This window comes from Cryptomeria japonica, chromosome 5, assembly GCF_030272615.1.
Source record: "Cryptomeria japonica chromosome 5, Sugi_1.0, whole genome shotgun sequence".
Taxonomy (NCBI): Eukaryota; Viridiplantae; Streptophyta; class Pinopsida; order Cupressales; family Cupressaceae; genus Cryptomeria; species Cryptomeria japonica.
In genome coordinates this window covers 554,966,217-554,984,033 of record NC_081409.1, presented here as the reverse complement: position 1 = coordinate 554,984,033, position 17,817 = coordinate 554,966,217, and positions in this window count along the sequence as shown.

Here is a 17,817-nt window from a genome sequence, read left to right as displayed (position 1 = left end):
TTACCCCTTACCAGTTTGAACTAGTGTGCATTTCAGATGTGCATTGGTCTAGTGAGCAGCATGCAGATTCTTTTCTGGACCAATGTCAGTGTGCTTCCTCTTAAGGGGAGCAAGAATGAGTTTCTCAAGGGGATTTTTTTCCACCTTTGTCATTTCTATCAAAGGGGGTGAGAGAGAGAGATGATTGTGTTGATCTTTCATTTTTCATGTTTTTTTTGTTATTGATGGATGTGGTAATCAATGACAAAGGGGGAGATTGATAGCATTATAATATGTGGTTTCATTGATGTCAAATCCTTTGGTTTGGATGTGGTATGATGAGTATAAGTGTTTGATTAAGTTATTTTGTGTGCTTGGAGGTTTCCCAATTTCACCAAATGAGTTTGATATCTCAGAAGATGTTTCTCAGTATTATCTTTAGGTATGGATTGGTCTGAAGCTCGAGGACTTGGACCGGATATTGAGGTTGTATAACATGCAGATGTATTTTGGGTCCAACTTTGGTAATGTAAGTAGTGTGTTGATATGTTCAATGTGGAATAGTGTGATATGGTTCACTTCTCATTCCTTCCCACCACTGGAATGTTTAGTGGAGACTTATTTTAGATCTTTGTCTTAGCCAACATTGAGAATTTTGATTTTTGAAGACAATATTTATAGGAATATAATTTGATGAGTTGAGATATGGATTTTTGCATTGAATACATGTGAGATTGAAATAAATCTAGTTGTGTGAGTATAGTATTGTAGATTATTACTGGATCTAGTTCTGGCAGTGCAGACTGTGATTTTCTGGTGGATTCTCTATATCTTTCTTTCTTCATCAGAAATGAGCCTTTCAAGGTAGTGAGCACCTTGGTAGTGAGACACCCTTTGTAAAAATCACCTTAACCGATGTCACCTTAACTGGTGTTTATATATTGAGAATTATCATTCTTCTTGGTTTTTCTCTTTTTGGGTTTTCCATGTAAATTCTGGTGTTTCTTGTGTCTGATATGTTTCTTGGATGCACTTTCATTTTTTGTTAACTCTGTTAATTAATTATGGATCTATGTATTAAGGTTAAAAGAAAATTTTATTGTCAATTGATTCAACCCGCCCCCCTCTCAGTTGCCCAGATAATCAATAACAAAAAACACATGTACAAGAATGAGACCCAAGTGTTTAAGCTTAAATCCCTCACCTTGAGTCCTGAATCACCAGGGACCCCGAGGATACACTTGACACATCATATTGGATTGAGGTACAACTTTCACTCTCACCCCTTTATATAGTTCATTGGAGATACCGCTTGAGGTTGAACCTTGGGGTTAGCTTTCATCCAACATTCATCTTTACATGCTTCAATTACTAATACTGGTTCAACTTGAGAAATTAAACATACCTCATTAGATGTCAATCTCCTTCTTGTCATCACTCCATTGTTCTTATCCCCAATGATTTGATATTCTGAATGATTCAATTTCACATACCTAGGAGTCTTTTGACTCTTTGTTCCTCTTCCTGGTTCTTCAGTTACTGCTGAATTTTTTGATACTACCAGAGTAACGGGTTCAACATTTTGTTCTGTTAAAGATGTTACTAGTTTAGTTATGATCATTTCCACCACCGGTTCTTGCTCATAAACTCTGATTTGACTTCTATTCAGCTCATCCACCTTGACATTAGCATTCTCCACAATTCTCTGCAATCTCTTGTTATAACATCTATATGCTTTACTTTCATTAGAATAACCAAGAAAAATTCCTTCATCACATCTAGGATAAAAATTGCCAATGATATCATCTCTCCTAATATAACATTTACTACCAAAGATTTTGAAATACTTAACTGTAGGTGTATTTCCAAACCATAATTCATAAGGTGTCTTACTGATTTCTCCTTTGATATGTACTCTATTGAATGTATAAACCGATGTGCTCACTGCTTCTCTCCAGTAGATATGAGGTAGACTAGCTTCCATCATCATTGTTCGAGCAACATCCAAGATGGTTTTGTTCTTCCTTTCCACAACTCGATTTTGTTGAGGTGTCCAGGGAAAAGAAAATTATCTCCTAATACCATGCTTCTCACAAAAGTTATTAAACTCACCGGATGTGAATTCTCCACCATGATCTTGTTGGCATTTCAATAAGGATATTGAGAAGGTTGTTGATGATTATGGATATAACTGATTAAGGATGTTTACTATCTTAATATTATTATTTTGTCATTGATGTCAAGGAATTGATTTTCTGATTCAGTATGATGTTGCCATATCTTAAGAAGTATGTTTTGAAGAGAGTTAAGATGTCGGTAAAAGGCATAGAAAGAATGTGATGAATAAGGGGAGGAATAAGTTATTCAATGGGAAACTATTACTGAGTTAGACAATGATGAGATCATGATGTTTAGATTATTTTGATATCCTATATATGTTGTTGATTGTAAGGTTAATACTATACTATGTTACCGAGCAAGGAACCTAGTCGGTAAACCCTAAGGTTATCGCTATCGGTTAATGAAGGCAGAATGTCTACCGAGTGAAGTTTAGAATTTACCGAGTTACAACCAAGTAATAACAGAATGCATTGAATGAATAAAAGCATTATTTAATGAAGGAAGTTGATGAGATGGAACTGATTAAATGATTGGTATGTCGTCCATGAAGTTTGTTAAGGATCTTTGGCAATGAAAGATCGGCAGGAAGATCTACAGCTCAAATTGAACCACAATACCCTAGCACAAGTTCCAAGAAATGTATGCAAGTTCCAAGGTGGGGTAAAATGTTTTCAGATCGAAGGATACATTGAACCTGGTCAAGTTTGAAGATCTGATGGCTATGATTGATCATGGGAAATGTGATCAAGGATATTAAGCAGCTGGTAAATTGTTTATAAATAAGGAACTGTTGATAAACAATGTATGCGGGCAAGTGTAAGCATAGGGATGCTACATAGTGATTACCAAGCACTGAAGCTTGAAGACCTGTTTTGATAATAGAGTATAGAGCCCAGCAGAAGGACAAGATAAGTCCTATGATTAGATTGTATTGAGCAAATAAGAATCTGCTTTAGCATTTTTAGATGTGAAGTTGCAGATATATTTTATTACTGTTATTTTGTAAAGTGACAGAAAATCTCTTAACCGAGTGGACTTAATAGTCTTATTTGTAAAAACCTCTAGCAAGGTGACATTCTTATTGAGTGTTTGAAATCCTTTAACAAGGTCACTTCTAACAAGGTGAAGATCCTAATAGATCTGAGGGAAATCCCTTAACCGGGTCACATCTAGCAATGTGTTTGTAATCTTTAACAGGATTGCTTTTAACCGAGCATACTCTAGAAGAGTATATTTCTTAGTGGGTCTGAAATCCCACAGTGGTTTTTCCCTATTTGGGTTTCCACATTAAATCTGGTGTTATATGTTTTCTGATCTTATCTATTTATGAGTTTGCATGCTTTACAGTTTTTCTAATAAGGTTACTGAGGTTGAATCTGTTGATTTTATGGAAGATTAAGTTTGTATGATTCACCCCCCCCCCCTCTCATCTTGTTACCTTGCAATCTGTACTAAACATTTAGTATCAGAACTATCAATTGGTATCAAAGCTTTGGACTCCAGAAGAAAAGTTTAAAGGTACTTGAGGCAAAGATCCAAAGATGTATAAGAGGGATGCACCGAAGCTGAACAAGTCAAGTTTCTCTACATGGTAGAAAAGGATGAAGCTGCACCTATCAGGAGTTGGAGAATATGTTGTATATTATCTGGAGAATGATTTCATTACACTGAGCACCTATCCATTGACAATGGAAGAGATAAAGGCAAAGAAAGAACATATCCAAGCAATGATTGAAATAACATCTGCATTAACCGACTCAGAGTTTAATGATCTAGAAGGCTACAATGATGCAAAGGCGGTGTGGGATAAGCTCATATCTGTGTATGGTGGAGATGAACATGTTCAAAGAGAAAAAGTTGATAGTCTAAGAGGACAACTTGAATCTATGAGGATGAATGAAGGTGAGAACATAACCCAGTATAGTACAAGATTAAAGGAGATTGTCAATCAAATCAAAGGAATGGGTGGAACTATTGAAGAAAAGGATATAACAAATAAGTTGTTAAGAACTCTTCTACCAGCTTATGCAATCTGAGTCTCTGCAATCAATGAATTGAGGTCTGTACCCAATATGCCAGTTTCTTTAGTTGCTACTATCAGTAAGCTACATGCATTTGAGTTAAATAACTTTGATAACAGTGGGTCATCGATAAATAAAGTTGAGTCTGCATTTAGTTCTTTTCATATTGATGAATCTGATGATAGAATGAGTAAGTACACTGAAGGGGATCACAGTGGAGCAAGTGAGAGATTTTGCAAGAACATGGAAAAAGTGCACAAATTGTATGAGGAAATCAAGAAGCAAGAAGAGTTTGAAGCACTATTAGCCAGAAGGTTACCGAGAGGCAAAGGTAAGTATAAATGAAAACTACCTTTGAAATGTTTCAATTGTGATAAGATAGGACATATGGCCTCAAACTATCCTAACAGAGAATCAAGTGAAAAGAGAGATTACCGAGATGACAGACAAAAAGATAATCATTATAGACGACACTGAGACTTCAGAAGAAGAGATAGAAAGTCATGCCTAATAGCCGATGAGGAATCAGCTGATGATAAATCAGACAAAACTGATACAAAGGAAGTAGTTTATGTGGCTATCAAAGATGGATCAAATGAAGAAAGGTATGAAGAAAAAGCTTTAATATCTCATATAAATACTAATAATTCTTGGATCATAGATAGTAGATGCTCACATCACATGACAGGTGATAAACACAAGTTTGTTATATTAGAAGATTATGATGGAGGCTATGTAAGATTTTTTAATGAGGCACAATGTCCACTAAGAGGTAAAGGATCTATAACACTTCTTGACAATGCAAAATGCAATGATGTTTATTGGTTTGAAGGTTTGAAATACAATTTGTTAAGTGTAGCACAACTAAACAACACAGGTTACCGAATAGAATTTCAGAAAGGAATTGTCAAAGTTCATGACAAGCATGGAAAGTTAGCTGCTACCGGGACACAAACAAAAGGTAACACATTTCACCTTGACTCAACTCAGAATAAGTGTCTATATGCAAAGATAGATGATACCTGGTTATGGCATAAAAGGTTTTGTCATGTAAATTTTGATAATCTGATCAAAATAAGAAAGAAACACTGCGTAAGAGGTCTACCGAGTTGTGAGAAACCTGAGAATGCTATGTGCCGAGGATGCCAGATGGGTAAGATGACAAGATCAAGCTTTACAAGTAAGTCCTACACTTCTAAGGGAATTTTAGATCTTGTGCATACTGATCTTTGCGGTCCTATGAAAGTTCAAAGTTATTATGGTGATAAATATTTCATATTATTTGTGGATGATTATTCAAGGATGATGTCAGTAATATTTTTAAAAGAAAAATTAGAAGCTTTTCAAATGTTTAAATGGTACAAGGCAAGAGTTGAAAATGAAACAAGAAGACAACTGAAATGTCTTAGATCAGACAGAGGAGGAGAGTTCACATCTGATGAGTTCAACTTATTCTGCAATGATCATGGTATTAAAAGACAAGTCTTTGCATCGAGAACTTCACAAAAAAATGGAATAGCTGAGAGAAGAAACAAATCTATTGTGGATTGTGCCAGAACCTTGATGATTGAAAAGAAAGTGCCACAAATATTTTGGAGAGAAGCAATAAGCACAATAGTTTACACCCTGAACCGAGTACAACTGAAGAAAGGAACTTTGAAGACACCATATGAAATCTGGTATGACAAGAAACCTAATGTAAGTTATTTTAAAATCTTTGGAAGTAGATGCCATGTTCATAAAGATGATAGAAATGGTACGTTTGATTAGAAAAGTGAAGAAGGAACATTTCTAGGTTATTCTTCTAGAAGCAAAACATTTAAATGTCTGATCAAATCATCTAACAAAATAGTAGAAAGTGCAAATGTGAAAATTGATGAATTTGCAGAAAGAAATGATGAAGGAAATTCCAAGGAACTAGAAGATTATGATGAATTTGTCTATGTTCAACCGACAAGTCTTACCGAGAGGATTGCTGAAGGAAATGAAGAGAATATCCAGTTACCAAGTGATGAACAAGATCATATAGAGCCTATCGAGCCTATATTAGCAAAGTATGTCATTAGGAATCATGCATCAAGTTAGATTAAAGGATATAAGAATGATCCAGTAATGACAAGGATCAACTGAGACAGAACACATGTCTAATATCTGAATTTGAACCGAGGATAGTGAAAGAGGCATTTAACAGTGAAGATTGGATAAATGCTATGATAGAAGAGATTGATCAAATCAAGAAGAATGACACATGGACACTGGTCCCAAGACCAAAGGACAAAAATGTAATCAGTACAAAGTGGATTTTCAGAAACAAACTGAATGAAAAAGGTGAGGTCATTAGAAATAAAGCAAGACTAGTTTGCAAAGGTTATGCCCAAGAAGAAGGAATTGATTATGGTGAGACTTTTGCACCTGTGGCAAGACTTAAAGGAGTAAGAACATTGTTGGCATATGTTGCTTACAAGAATTTCAAGGTATATCAAATGGATGTCAAATCTTCATTTCTGAATGGTATATTAGAAGAAGAAGTTTTTATTGAACAACCTGAAGGATTTGTTAAAGACAAGAATAAAGATCAGGTATGTAAATTGAATAAAGCTTTATATGGTTTGAAACAAGCACCTAGAGCATGGTATGAAAGATTGCACTCTTATTTCATCAAGATTGGTTTTATAAGAACAATTGAAAATAGCAATATATACATGAAGAACAATGACAATGGAATACTGATCTCAACCATATTTGTTGATGACCTTATATTTTGTGGGAATTATTCTTTATGCAAGAACTTTGGAAATTAAATGAGCAAAGAATTTGAGATGTCACTAATCAGTGAGATAAAGTAATTTATAGGTTTACATATACTACAAATGAAAGATGAGATTTTCATTACTCAATCCAAGTACATAAAGGAAATCTTGAAGAAATTTGGAATGGAGGATTCAAAACCAGTAAGTATTCCTATGACTACCAACTGTAAATTATCAAAGAATGATGAATTTGCATATGTTGATGAGACACTTTAGCGATCTATGATTGGAAAGTTGCAATATGTTGTTCACAGTAGGCCAGATATAGCACATGCAGTAGGTATAGTTGCAAGTTTTTCTGCAGATCCCAAGGAAACATACATGACAACAATCAAGAGAATTTTTAGATACTTAAAAGGCACTGAAGATTATGGATTAGTATATCAGAAAGGAAATGATTTTGATTTAAAAGTTTATAATGATGTTGATTGGGCAGGCAACATTGATGATAGAAAAAGCACAAGTGGAGGAGCTTTCTTTTTAGGAGAAAGACTAGTGAGTTGGCTTAGCAAGAAACAAGGATGTGTTTCACAGTCAATAGCAAAAGCTGAATATGTTGTTGCAGCATTGAATTGTACCAATATAGCATGGATCAAACAACTATTGGAAGGTATAAATGAGAAAGTTACTGAGCCAGTAACTATATTCTATGACAATACTAGTGTCATTAACATTTCAAAGAATCTTGTTATGCACTCTAAGACAAAGCACATCTCTATCAAGTATCATTATCTTAGAGAAGAAGTTCAAGAGAAGAAAGTGGTGTTGGATTATGTTAGCACAAAGGAACAAATAGCAGATATCTTCACCAAGCCACTGCCAAGGGACACTTTTGAGTATCTCAGAAGTCAGTTAGGGGTCCCACCCCTATCTTCCATTCACTAACCGAGTTCGGTGAAAGCATCAATTCGATGACTCTACAAATATCTTTTAGGAGTTGATGCCAATTTACACACTTTAGGAGGTTTTCTAAAGGTGTGGAGGAACAATAACAAGGAATGGGAATTGAAGACAAAATGCTCTGATCGAGACTAAGTTGAGACCAAATAGCAAAGGAAAACACTTCATACAGGAATAAATTATGTTTTAGTTTTCTTTTTGGCATTATTGTCAAAGGGGGAGAAGACTAATGACAGGGGGAGAGCATTTCAGAATCTCACAGCAATCTAAATCATTTAGGTCAAATCAATTGGTTTTGCCATCAATGCAAAAGGGGGAGATTGTTGGCATTTCAATAAGGATATTGAGAAGGTTGTTGATGATTATGGATATAACTGATTAAGGATGTTTACTGTCTTAATATTATTATTTTGTCATTGATGTCAAGGAATTGATTTTCTGATTCAGTATGATGTTGCCATATCTTAAGAAGTATGTTTTGAAGAGAGTTAAGATGTCGGTAAAAGGCACAGAAAGAATGAGATGAATAAGGAGAGGAATAAGTTATTCAATGGGCAACTATTACCGAGTTAGACAATGATGAGATCATGATGTTTAGATTGTTTTGATATCCTATATATGTTATTGATTGTAAGGTTAATACTATACTATGTTACCGAGCAAGGAACCTAGTCGGTAAACCCTAAGGTTATCGCTATCGGTTAATGAAGGCAGAATGTCTACCGAGTGAAGTTTAGTATTTACCGAGTTGCAACCGAGTAATAACAGAATGCATTGAATGAATAAAAGCATTATTTAATGAAGGAAGCTGATGAGCTGGAACTTATTAAATGATTGGTATGCCATGCATGAAGTTTGTTAAGGATCTATGGCAATGAAAGATCAGCAGGAAGATCTACAGCTCAGATTGAACCGCAATACCCTAGCACAAGTTCCAAGAAATGTATGCAAGTTCCAAGGCGGGGTAAAATGTTTTCAGATAGAAGGATACATTGAACCTGGTCAAGTTTGAAGATCTGATGGCTATGATTGATCATGGGAAATGTGATCAAGGAGATTAAGCGGTTGGCAAATTGTTTATAAATAAGGAACTGTTGATAAACAATGTATGCGGGCAAGTGTAAGCATAGGGATGCTACATATTGATTACCGAGCACTAAAGCTTGAAGACCTGTTTTGATAACAGAGTATAGAGCCCAGCAGAAGGACAAGATAAGTCCTATGATTAGATTGTATTGAGAAAATAAGAATCTGCTTTAGCATTTTTAGATGTGAAGTAGATATATTTTATTACTGTTATTTTGTAAAGTGACAGAAAATCTCTTAACCAAGTGGACTTAATAGTCTTATTTGTAAAACCTTCTAGCAAGGTGACATTTGTATTGAGTGTTTGAAATCCTTTAACAAGGTCACTTCTAACAAGGTGAAGATCCTAACAGATCTAAGGGAAATCCCTTAACCGGGTCACATCTAGCAATTTGGTTGTAATCTTTAACAGGATTTGCTTTTAACCGAGCATACTCTAGAAGAGTATATTTCTTAGTGGGTCTGAAATCCCACAGTGGTTTTTCCCTATTTGGGTTTCCACGTTAAATCTGGTGTTATATGTTTTGTGATCTTATCTGTTTATGAGTTTGCATGCTTTACAGTTTTTCTAATAAGGTTACCGAGGTTGAATCTATTGATTTTATGGAATATTAAGTTTGTATGATTCACCCCCCTTTCATCTTGTTAGCTTGGCATCTATACTAAACATTTAGTATCAGAACTATCAGATCTAACCTTAAACATTTAATCTTTAATCCTGTCTCTGTCTCAACTTTAGCTTTAAAGATTTTTATCTTTTCAAAAGCCTTAGATTTCTCCCTTAGAAAAGTAACCCACATCATTCTAGAATAATCATCAATGATTAGCATAAAATATCTATCACCTTGAAAACTTTTAACTCTAGCAGGGCCACTCGAATCAGTATGGATAAGATCAAGAACATCATTAGAATTGTCTTGTATACTCTTAAAAGAGGTTCTGACCTGTTTTTCCATTTGACATTCTTTACATACCAGATTATAGGGCTTCACAATCTTAGGTATATCTCTAACTACCTTAGTTGAAATGATCTTTACAATGCAATCAAAATTCACATGACATAGCCTTTTATGCCATAGCCAACTCTCATCAATTTGTGCAATCAAACATGTCTTCTCACCAGAATTCAAATGAAATATATTACCTTTTGTATGTGTACCGGTTGCAATCTCCAAACTAGATCTATTAATGATTTTGCATTTTCCATCCTTGAACTGTAATTGAAATCCCTTATCCACCAATTGTCCTATACTCAAAATATTATTCCTTAAACCTTCAACATAATAAACATTATCATTATTGTACTTACTATCCAATGATATATTTCCTTTTCCCTTGATCATACATGCTTTGTCATCTCCAAATCTAACCAGACCACCATCAAATTCTTGAAAAGATAAAAGCTTCCCTTTATCTCTAGTCATATGATGTGAACATCCACTATCAATTACCCATTCATCCTTATCTTCAATTTTAGCAGCAAGTTCCTTCTCTTTAGGTACATTCTCTTCTAGTGCCGGAACATCTTCCTTGATAGCCATGAACACCCATTCCTTTCCATTGTCAGAACCACCAGCAGAGTCTTGTGTCGGTTCATCATCAAAATCAGTCACACCTTCCTCATCCGCTATGTAGCATGATTTATCTCTATTTTTCTTGTACTTATACTTGTTCTGATATCCAGGGTTAGGCTTAAAAGATCTATCTATCTCTTCAAATCTTGAATTCCTTTCAGGACATCCAGATGCAAAATGACCAATCTTATTGCATGCAAAACATTTAAAAGGTGCTTTTCCTTCATACTTACTTCCTATCGGTCCTTTAGGTACTCTTCTAGAAAATAGGGCTTCAAATTTCTCAAATTAGTCATCTTCTCTCTTCATATCATCCAATTCCTTTCCATATAAATCTTTCCAATCTTGCTTGTTGGTTGATGATGTAGATGCATGAAAAGAAGGTTCAGTGTTCACAGCTCTAGAAGGTCCAAATTCTTCAAGCTCAAAAGTAGATAATTTCCCAACCAAGGTATCTCTATTAATAGAAGTATTAACCATTATTCTCAATTCATTAATTGCAATAGCCTTCATCTTGTAAGATGGTGGTAAAGCTCTCAGAACTTTAGAAACTATTTCATCTTCACTCAGAGTTCCACCACAACATTGAATTCCCATAACAATCTCATTTACCCTTTCCATGAATGCAGTAATCCTTTCATCTTCTTCCATCTTCAGTTTTTCATATCTCACCCAATAACCATCAAGTTTAGCAATCTTCACAGTAGGGTCACCTTCATTAAGAGTCTCCAACTTGTCCCATATAGCCTTTGTAGATGATTTGTTAGTTAATCCCATTATTTGTTGATCAGAAAGTGCACACAAGAGGGCTTCTCTTGCTCTACAATCATTCTCAAGCTCCTTATCCAATTTTATTGGAGGAGGGTTGTCAGATGTCAGATTATGAGGTGTAACACCATTCTTTGTGATCTCCCAAATCTCCTTGCCAAGACATCTTAGTTGAGTCTCCATCTGAATCTTCCATACTTTGTAATTTGTTCCATCAAGCATAGGAATATCTCTACGAAAGATAGCTCCAGATGAACTTGAACTGTTAGTCACCATAGGATCTTCCTCAAGCCATTAAGCTTCTGCAGAGAGGACCCGATCTCTGATACCATTTGTTAGACAGTTCAAATAACTGGAAGACAACTGAGAGAGAGGGGTGAATTAGTTGTCACCATATTACCAGAACCTTAAGCATTTAAAACTTTAATACCGGAACCCAAAAGATTAATATTGGAATGTATAAACCAAATACTGAAATAGAAGATAAACCAATTAAGCATAAACAATAATCGGAGAATAAATACCATCAACATGACACCAAGATTTATACGTGGAAAACCCTGTAAAGAGAAAAACCATGGTGGGAAGATTACCCATAGTCAAATAATACTTCTATAGTAAGTATGTGAATTTCAATTGAGGGGCTTGCACTTGCAAGAAGGACAATATCCTAGAGTGCACTGCTCATCACAAAAGGAGTCTCATTGACTACATAGAAATCCATACTGCAATCCAGAAAAAGGAATGAACTACAAAGATAGCATCTCCTATGCCTGAATACAGTTTTGGTTAAGCTCAATACCGGAGGACTAAATCCTCTTACATAACCCAACTTGATCACCAATGATCGATCAAATTCTCTTCCTGAATGATTATTACATTATTTGCTCCTTACATATCCATATCCCATACCATATGATCTACAATGAGATCTTACATCATATATATACAAACCCTCGACCATAAACAATCAGGTAAGCCACTAGACAATAAAATAATTGCATAATTACAAAACATGTGAGCCAGAGACCAAACAAATAATATCCAACCCATAAGATATCCTGAAAATGCATTAAGAGGTCCAATTCACACATTACATTAATTCGGTCCATAACCTAGACAATACCGGGACCCAATATAGGTCCAAACATACTAAAGCAATGATCCCAATCAACCAAGTCTTGAACATGATCACCATCAGCATCCTGAATCTCCACTAGAAGCTGCACCAACACCACTTATGCATATGATCAAAGATATTTAACAAAGCTCTATTAGTGAAACCCTCGCCGGAACAACAAACCAAGCTTGCCAGTAAGCAGGATAGCATCTGATCACCAGATCAAAACCAACTGGGTGACTATGAACATGAATAAGCCAATTCCATTACCAAAACATATCGAAGCATACTGGATCATGTCGAACCCAATCCAACCAGAAACCAAACATCCTATCAGGACCAGAAGGATACCGGTAAAGCAACCAAAATAGCTAGTGTTGACATTAATGACAAAACATAAATGCAACACATAATCAATTCCTCCAAATGGTCAACAACACTCACATAGTCTTCCCTTTGCCTTTGCAAAAATAGCAGCTCAGCCTGAAGAGAATTTACCTTTTTACTTTGTTCTTTATCCTTGTCACTTAGAAAATCAAATGACTTACCTAAAGAACTCAGTTCTTCTTCAATAGTTTTAATCTTTGCTTTATGTTTCACCATAGTACTCGGCCAAGAAAGAAAATATGTGTAAATTTTTCTATCACTATCGATACAATCTCTCATTTCATTTATACATTCAGATAGAGTCCTTTGTGCATCATTGCATTTCTCCAACATACTTTGCATATTATTAGCTTCTTCTTCTAAATCTCCTACTCTAATAGGTTGCATGATCAATTTCTCTTTAACTAACTCAAACAAATATTTTGGAAGCACGTCACTAACATCTTCAATTTTAACATTGTTTTGGAATACCCCTTTTTTTCCAATCATATTCTTATCTGTCGATCTGTTAACTAATTCCCATGTTTGATTCTTCTCAATCTGATCCAGCTCTTCTTTCATTGCCTTTATCCAATTCATTCAGATATTGAAAGATTTTCCTAGCAACCAGGACTCCAGATTCCTATATCACATTCTCCTTAGCCGAAAGGAATCCTAGACAATACATATCCAAACACACAAGTAATGATCCAAACCAGAAGGAATAGCCTTGATCTTTTGTCATTCTGATATTATCTAACAATTGACTCTTTAACAATTCATGAAAATTGAACACAACATCTTCCATAGAAATCATATGTGCAACATACATTGCAATAGCCAAAGTACAACCTTCCTTATTTCTGAAATAAATCTTATAAGATATTTTTGTTAGACTTGTGTGAATAATGTTGTCATTGACGTCAAACCAGTCATCTGGTTCTAGACCGAACAGTGTATTCAGGCTTGAATATCAGTCTAAACATCATGGATGTTATGGACATTATATGGATATAGTTATGCAAGGATTGTATGTGGTCAGTATGTATTTGCAGTTCAGGTGTTGCGGTTTTTTGTTAGAATTTATTATGCAGCATGGATAGCTTTGTGTGAGATTATGCTTGAAGCAACCAAGATCAAAGAGACCAAAAGATAGCACAATTAAGAAAGAATAAATTGTATTCCTATCAAGATGCAAAAGAGATCAACTGGATCATTACAAGAGCCTATTTATAAAGGCAAGGCTGAGAGACAAGAGATCACATAGTGATGACATGTGGCTCAATAATATGTAAGGTTAGGTTAGGGGTAGGTAGGAGAAATAGTAAAATATTCCACATCAAGTGGATCACCCACTGAAGGTCAAATTATCACTCCACAATAAGTGGATATGATAAAGTAATAACAAGATCACACCATAAAAGGTGAAAAATATCCTACATACACACTCCTAATGTATGCACATCTCCCTAAGTGTCTCATATGCAAACTACAATGTTATGCATGTACCTAAGTAAACTTGAGTAAAGTGTAATTATATCCAACATGAATAAATAATTACACCAACACTCCCCCTTAAGTTCAGCTTAGGGGAATTCACTTAAGTCTACAATGTGACTAAGCAAGCAAGATGGGTCCCAGCTATAAGGCCATGTTAGGTACCCATTTACAAATGCAAATGCAATCTCCCATAAAGTGAGGAAAGAGAGAAAAACCCAATGGGAAAAACCTGCCCCCTAAAAGAGAGATGAAAACTATACAATAACTCTCAAAGAAGTATGTGGAGGACAAAACCCCATGTGAGGAAAAAGTCCCCCCATAGGAGAGAAGAAGAAGAAGGAGAAGAAGAGAGACTAAGTATCCCCCCCTCAATGTATAATTTACACCAATAGTAGAAGCTTGAAATTGAATGAAGAAATTGATCTATGATCGTCGAACAACTTTCCTCCCCTTAGGAAGAAACAAAACCAAAGGTGTATCCATGAAGTCTTCCCAATCATGCAGGGAAGATGTAGGAGAAAAACACATGATGTATGAAGTCTCTGAAAACTGCTCAAGTGTCCCCATGTTGATGTCAAAAGTTACCCCCTCCAAAGGTGGTGTACTGATCCACACTGCTGAAAAGGGGACTCCAAGATCTAGTGGAGATGAATGTAGAATTGTAGATCAAGATCCAAAGACTCACATGTCTCCTCTAAGGATAAAGAGACCTCCTCCAAATGTTGTACAAAAGTATCCACAATCATGTCAACCTCAAAAGAATGATCATGTAGAGAATGCATAAGAGGGTCAGAGTTTTCTCTCACAACAATTGAAGAAGGATCATCTTCATCAAAGAGAAGATGAATATCATCAATGATGTCTCCCAAATCTGCAATGTAGGACTCCACAAACAAACCTGCAATGTCTATCAAGTAGTCATCCTAATGAACTAAAGTTGGAAGACAAGATATATCCTGCTACACTAAATCACAAGAAGGCCAAACTATAGCATCATCTACATCATCTAGTGCAATAGGCGATGTCATATCAAGAGGAGGAGATGAAATGCAAGGCTCAAGAATAGGGTCACATATGAGAATCCCCAAGTTCAAGTACCCAAAGTTCTCAAAATCTAAATCATCATAAGAAGTATGATCATCATGTGAAGAATCATCCTCATCAATTGGAACAAAATTTGAAAAGGAATATAACCAAGATGCATGAACCACCACCCTAGTTGCAATCATAGCTCTACTCTCCAAGTCTCTAATGATAACTTACTCAAATGTGAACTCCATGGTTTTTCTTGTTGCTCCATGTGTGATTTGATAAATGGAAAGAAGATTGTTTGTCAAATGGGGTACACACAACACATCATTGAAGGAGTTATCCCCAATGGAAATAGATCCTTCCCCAATCGCATCCATGTATGTATGATTGCCCATCAAAATCTGTAGCATGGTGCAAGGCTCAAATGAAGATAACATAGACTGTGAAGATGTCATATGATGAGAAGCCCCTAAATCTAGAAGCCATCTCCGTGAAGCATGACTTGTAGTAGCACAAAGAGATTGTCCCTTACCTTTTGACTACGAGGAAGGGGAAGGAGATGAATCCTTCTTCTTATAAGTGGATGGTAAATCAATGTTGTTTTTCTTGAGGATGTTGGTCAACTCATCAATCTGCTTTGTGTGGCAACGATGCTCGTCATGACCACTTTTCTTGCAATAAGAACAAAACCTCTCCTTATATGATTTTCCCTTAGGTGAGGAAGAAGAGTCATTTTGTTGTGGAGAGGAATATTGTGCTTTATCCTATTGTGTCTTAGGCTTAGACTACTTCTACTTCTTGTTGGAATTATTTCCTTGATTCTCTTGATTACCTTTATTAGCCACCAAAGCTTGTGAATTCCAAGATTTGAGAATCTCTATGCGGAACAACTTTAATTGCTCCAACATCAACATTACTGTGAATGCATCAAAAGAAGGCATAGTGAAGGAACTACCCATTGTTAAGCGATGGATTTGGAAGCTAGAAACAAATATTGCATACTTTGATGGAAGATTTCCCAAAAGGTTGTAAACCAGTTGTGCATCCTTCTTATTAATGCCACAATCCTTTAGTTATGCTCTTAGCTCATTTACCTTGGTAACATAATCTTGGATTGTATCAAATTTCTTGGGATCCAACATGGTGAGATCATTATCAAGTTGATAGCCTCTAATCTCATCAATTTTCCCATACAATTTTCCCAAGACATCCCATGCTTCCTTAAATGTATTACACTTGTTAATGTGAAAGATGAGATCCTTTGATATTAACTTCCTCAATGTGCCAATAGCCATAATTTTTTTAGTGAGCCATTCCATGTGAGTATTAGGATCAGCTTTAGGATTAGTTGGTGCAGTTATAGTTCCATCAATATAGTGAGTTAATCCTTTTTCCATTAGCTTACTCTATGCATCAATTTTCCAAAAAGCATAGTTATGTGGAGTTAAAAGTGGAAATTTAGGAGAACCCATAGAAGCAAAATGAAATATCACTAAAAAAAGAGAGGAAAAATCACACAAGACACCCCCCCAAATCACTCAATCAAGAAACCCCCCCAAAAATGATGATTTGGCACTTTATACTTACTGCGATTACAATGGGCCAATTGCAAAGAAGGTCAAAGTGGACTTCTAATTTCAACCTTACAACTGCCTCAAATAGGATAAAAGAGAACCCAACAAATAATGTAAGTGATCTAAACTGAGATCCAAGCAAAATACAAGTACCTAATAGGCCAGAAATGACCAAATACTGAAAGTACAATTTCTAATCAAAAATCAGTACAAATTGATGGCAGATTATGAAAGTAGATAAATAATTATGCACTTTCAAAAAAACAACACTTGAAAAGGAGGTCATATGAGCCGAACAAAGCCTTTGAAGTTGCAAAATTGAAGACTAGATAGGTACAATCATGAAAAACTAAAAATTGTGAAAAATTTGCCCATCAAAATCATAAAATTCCACCAACATTGCGAAGAGCATGAAAAATTAGCCCAAGTAAAAAAAAAATGTACCCAAAGAAAAATTGAGCAAGTTATGGGCTCTCAAAGTCAGACTGCAAATCTGAAAAGCCTATTAGAGAGGGGGTCCAAAATTTTCAAAAAATTACTGACGTCATAATTATACGAGGTTAAATTTGACAGTTGTCTAGTCATTGAAAAAAATTCACCTCCTTGTCTGCATGGGCGTATGTACAATACGGACTGATGATGTGGTCCAATCAGAATGTGACGTGTCATACAAAATTTGAGGTGGCTGATGATGTGGTGTTGACTATACAGGTTGACTAAGTTGTTCGTATGGTGACATGTCCTCCCAAGTGACAATATGATAGGTTGATTGGGCAGTGACGTGGTAGATCGTACGGATGATGTGGTTGCTAACTAAGCGGCTGACAATACCCATTGATTGGATTGGTTGTAATGATGTGGCAGCCTATATAGATGCCAACTTGACTGACATGGTAGCAACTTGGTGCTAACATGGCACAATGAATTTCTGTTGTGTGGTAGATGACTCAGCAAAGGACCCTGTGT